The sequence below is a fragment of the Hevea brasiliensis genome, chromosome 10 (genome assembly GCF_030052815.1).
Source record: "Hevea brasiliensis isolate MT/VB/25A 57/8 chromosome 10, ASM3005281v1, whole genome shotgun sequence".
In the NCBI taxonomy this organism is placed as follows: domain Eukaryota; kingdom Viridiplantae; phylum Streptophyta; class Magnoliopsida; order Malpighiales; family Euphorbiaceae; genus Hevea; species Hevea brasiliensis.
The window spans coordinates 88,785,317-88,790,489 of NC_079502.1; the positions used below are offsets into that span (position 1 = coordinate 88,785,317).

The 5,173-nt window shown below is 35.5% G+C and overlaps 2 non-coding genes across 2 annotated transcripts; both read right to left on the minus strand.

The window, feature by feature from the left end:
* Positions 1–531: 531 nt before the first annotated feature.
* Positions 532–638, minus strand: LOC131169880 (small nucleolar RNA R71). Its single transcript, XR_009140827.1, has one exon. It is a non-coding gene; the product is annotated as a small nucleolar RNA R71 (small nucleolar RNA).
* Positions 639–4,407: 3,769 nt separating this feature from the next.
* Positions 4,408–4,514, minus strand: LOC131170012 (small nucleolar RNA R71). The gene has a single exon (XR_009140956.1). It is a non-coding gene; the product is annotated as a small nucleolar RNA R71 (small nucleolar RNA).
* Between the last annotated feature and the right edge of the window lie 659 nt (positions 4,515–5,173).

Consider the following 5,173-nt stretch of genomic DNA (forward strand, 5'->3'; position numbering starts at 1 on the left):
TAGAGCCAACAAGAAAGAAACCAGAAAAAGGAAAGAAGCCTTGAGAGAAACTGAAATTGAAGTAGACATGGCTGATGAAAGAATTAGAATTGGTGGCAATGTTGGAAATGATCGAAGCAATGAAAATGAAGCCCAAGGTGAAGAGGTTGTAAATGCTAATGTGCCTAGGGGAAGTATGATGGATCATGCTTTTCCTCATTTTGATGACTTGAGAGAAAGTATAGCAAGACCAAGAATTGATGCAAATAGTTACAAGATGGATTTTGGGTTCTTCAAATGATTCAAAATTCTCAATTTTGGGGACATCCTTCTGAAAATCCACACACACATCTAAAGAAGTTTGCTATGATTTGTGATATGCAAAAACAGCCTGGAGTATCTGATGATGCAGCAAGATTGAAGCTATTCCCATTCTCTTTGAAAGATAGAGCATTGGATTGGCTTGATTCTTTACCTCATAACTCAATTACAAATTGGGAGCAACTCACTGATGCATTTCTTGCACAATATTTTCCACCTGGAAAAACTCAAGAATTGAGGAATCAAATGACAACTTTTAGACCAAAAGAAGATGAAACTCTCTATGAATCATGGATGAGATGGAAGGAATTAGAGAGACAATGCCCACATCATGCCATTCCAAAATGGATGATAAACCAGAATTTTTACACCAATGTTACTCTTGCAATTAGAGGGATAATTGATGCTCAAACAAGAGGAGAATTTATTATGAAGCATGAAGATGAAGCTTATGAGCTATTGGAGAAAATTGCAAAGAATACTCATTTTTGGAGTAGTCCAAGAGGACCAGCTCCAACTCAAAAGAGGCAAACTGCTGGAATGTATGACATTGATCCATTCAACATGATTAATGCAAAGTTTGATGCCCTTACAAATGTTTTGGTTAAGAAGATGGATGATTTAAGTATGTTGGTTAGTTCATCATCATCATCTGGAAGTTCACAACAAGTTGCTTATGCATAAGGAACTACCAGCTGTGGAGTAGACTATGGAGAGCAAGCTGCATATGTTCGTAATTATGGAAACAAACAAATGGGGAATTCTTACTCTCAAACTTATAATCCAACTTGGAGGAATCATCCCAACTTTTCATGGGGAAATCAGCAAAGTGAAGTCCCAAATCAGAATCTTCAACCACAACAACAACAAGGAATTCCATATCAGCAAAATAGGCAACCATTACCTAATTTTCAGCAGAGAAACATGAATCCTGCACCTCCACCAAAACAGTAAGAGCAAAGTTCCACCACTAAAGCTTTATTACAATAGATTCTTGCTAACCAAAATAAGCATGATGAAGAGATGAGAGAGATGAAAGCAAGGCTGGAACAGATGCAAACACATAACAGAATGTTGGAAAATCAGATTGCACAACAAGCATCTTCCTCAGGTACCAAGTCTTTTGGAAAACTTCCAAGTCAACCGGAAAACCCAAGAAAGCAGTGTCAAGCTATTACTTTAAGAAGCGGGAAAGTTGTAAATAATGAGAAGAGTGAAAAAAATAAGAAAAGTGAAAAGAGTGAGAAGAGAGAAAATGAGAAAGAAATTGATGAGAGTGAAAAACAAGAAAGTGAGAAAGAAAGTGCAGAAAAATGTAAAGAGAAAATTGCATAGAAGGAAGAGAAATATATACCTCCAGATCCTTACAAACCTCAACTCCCCTTTCCACAAAGATTTCAAAAAGCCAAGCTTGATAAGCAATTTGGAAAGTTCTTAGAGGTTTTGAAGAAGCTATACATAAATGTGCCTTTTATTGATGCTCTTTCACAAATGCCCTCTTATGCAAAATTCTTAAAAGAAATTCTCTTAAACAAGAGGAAACTTGAAGACCATGAAACTGTAGCTTTGACAGAAGAATGCAGTGCTATCCTCCAAAGGAAACTTCCTCCAAAGCTCAAGGATCCAGGGAGTTTTTCAATTCCATGCCACATTAGGGAATCATGTTCTACAAAAGCTTTATGTGATTTAGGGGCTAGTGTTAGCCTTATGCCCCTCTCCATTTATGAGAAGCTCAATATGGGAGATCTTAAGTGATGCATACATTTTGCATAGTCATTTAGGTCTAATTTCATAGCTATTTTATTCTATTATTAGTTATTTTTAGCTAATTTCATTAGTTAATTAGTTAGTTTTCCATAATTGTCGATTTTGGATTAATTTGTATCTTTTACTTTGTTTTGTAGGAAAAATGGTGTTTTTGAAGGACTGAAGAGAAATTTTGCCATTGAGGAGTGACTTCTACAGCCAAAGATGTCAAAAATAAGTTTTCAAGCTGAAATATGGATTGATCAAATTGTGCATAACTTGCCGCATAAGCTATGCAGATCTGCATAAGGAGAAAAATCACTGTTCCAGAACCAACCAAAATGTGCATAAGGAGACTGCATAGCTTATGCACATTCTTGCCTCCCTTATGCACCTTCACGAAATTTTGCATAGCCTATGCACCAAGTCATGCAGTTTCGCATAAGTGAACCAGAATCAGCAGAAAACTGCATAAGGGACTGCATAACTTATACAGTCCACTTATGCAGTCCCATAAAGAGTTCATTAATGAGCTGGCAAAAGATTCCCTCAGATAATTCCTCTTAGAACATACCATTTTAGGGCTCCATGTCAGAAAAATGCTATAAATAGTCTCATTTTCCCATTTTAGAAGGGAGACAAGGAGCAGAAAAGGAAAGGAGAAGAGAGGCAGAATTTGAAGAGTCACTTTCACCTTCCACACCATTTTCAACCAAGATTTGCAGATTTCTTTCTTCCCTTATATTTTCCTACATTTCTATTGTTTAATTTCTTGTTTCTTAGCTTAGATTAAAGCTTATTTTCATATAAACTTAGATTTTCTTGTAAACATTATGGATAGTGAGTAGTTTACCTTTGATTCTGGAGTAAGGGCTGTAATATTTGAGATATTTTGTGGATTTTGATTGGGTAATCCATATTTTGTGGTCTTAATGAGTTTTATTCATTTCTTGTGTGCTTAATGACATGCTTAGTGTAGGATCCCATTAAGTAATGTTCTTAATCTATGGTTGAAGCACCAAAAGGAGAAGGCCTTGTGATAGATAATCAAGAAATTGGACTTAATTAACTTAGACCTAGAAATAGGCTAAGGATTAAGAGGATTCACAGATTAATTAAAAGAACTTAATGGGTCTTAATTAATTCTAAGTCCACGAAAGTAGGATTATATTGATTAAGGCACTTTTTGTCTCACTCAAAAGGGAATTCAAAGGATTTAAGAATTAATCTCCTTAAAACCCATTAGTTTCACAAGATTGGATAACCAATTAAAAATCCCAAAATAGCTCGAATATGAAATCCTGAACTCCGGAATCGCCTTTTTATCATTGCTAATTTTCAATTGAATTTAATTGCTTGCCATTTTAGAATCTTGCCATATTTGAACTTGCTTATTTCAATTTGATGCAATTTTAGTTTAATTAATACATTGATGAATAGAATATTAATTTTGCACATATAGATTTCACATTCTCAATACCCATCAATTCATTACTTTAATTTCAAAAATACTTCGATTTAGTCAACTTTTATTTCAAAAATTCAATCATTAACTCAACTCCTCGTGGGAACGATATCTTTACTGTATTACTTGTACGACCCGTGCACTTGCGGTTGGGCCACATCAAGTTTTTGGCGCCGTTGCCGGGGAGTTGTTTGTTTAAGATTGAATTTTTTATTATTTTAGTTGTTTATAGTTTTATCTTTGTTATCTTTTCATTTTGTGTTTGTTTGTTCTTTTTCAGGTACTTTTAATCTTTTATGAGAAGAGCTAGAAACACAAGTGACACATTCTTATTGTTTGATCCTGAAATTGAAAAATTTTGTAAAGCCAACAAGAAAGAAACCAGAAAAAGAAAAGAAGCTTTGAGAAAAACTGAATTAGAAGCAGACATGGCTAATGAAAGAATTAGAATTGGTGTTGGTAATGCTGGAAATGATCGAAACAATGAAAATGAAGCCCAAGGTGAAGAAGTTGTTAATGCTAATGTGCCTAGGGGAAGTATGATGGATCATGCTTTTCCTCGTTTTGATGACTTGAGAGAAAGCATAGCAAGACCAAGAATCGATGCAAATAGCTACAAGATGGATTTTGGAGTTCTTCAAATGATTCAGAATTCTCAATTCGGAGGACATCCTTCTGAAAATCCACACACACATCTGAAGAAGTTTGCTATGATCTGTGACATGCAAAAACAACCTGGAGTGTCTGATGATGCAGCAAGATTAAAGCTATTCCCATTCTCTTTGAAAGATAGAGCATTGGATTGGCTTGATTCTTTACCTCACAACTCTATTACAAATTGGGAGCAACTCACTGATGCATTTCTTGCACAATATTTTCCACCTGGAAAAACTCAAGAACTGAGGAATCAAATGACAGCTTTCAGACCAAGAGAAGATGAAACTCTATATGAGTCATGGATGAGATGGAAGGAATTAGAGAGACAATGCCCACATCATGCCATTCCGAAATGGATGATAAACCTGAATTTTACACCAATGTCACTCCCGCAATCGGAGGGATTATTGATGCTCAAACAGGAGGAGAATTTATTATGAAGCATGAAGATGAAGCTTATGAGCTATTGGAGAAAATTGCAAAGAATACTCATCTTTGGAGTAGTCCAAGAGGACCAGCTCCAACTCAAAAAAGGCAAGCTGCTGGAATGTATGATCTTGATCCATTGAACATGATTAATGCAAAGTTTGATGCACTTACTAATGTTTTGGCTAAGAAGATGGAAGACTTGAGTATGTTGGTTAGTTCAACATCATCATCTGGAAGTTCACAACAAGTGGCTTATGCAGAGGAAACTACCAGCTGTGGAGTAGATTATGGAGAACAAGCAACATATGTTAGTAATTATGGAAACAAGCAAATGGGGAATTCTTATTCTCAAACTTATAATCCAAATTGGAGGAATCATCCCAACTTTTCATGGGGAAATCAGCAAAGTCAAGTTCCAAATCAGAATTTTCAACCACAACAGCAATAAGGAGTTCCATATCAGCAAAATAGGCAACCATTGCCTAATTTTCAGCAGAAAAATATGAATCCTCCACCAAAATAGCAAGAACAAAATTCCACCACTGAATCTTTATTACAACAGATTCTTGCTAACCA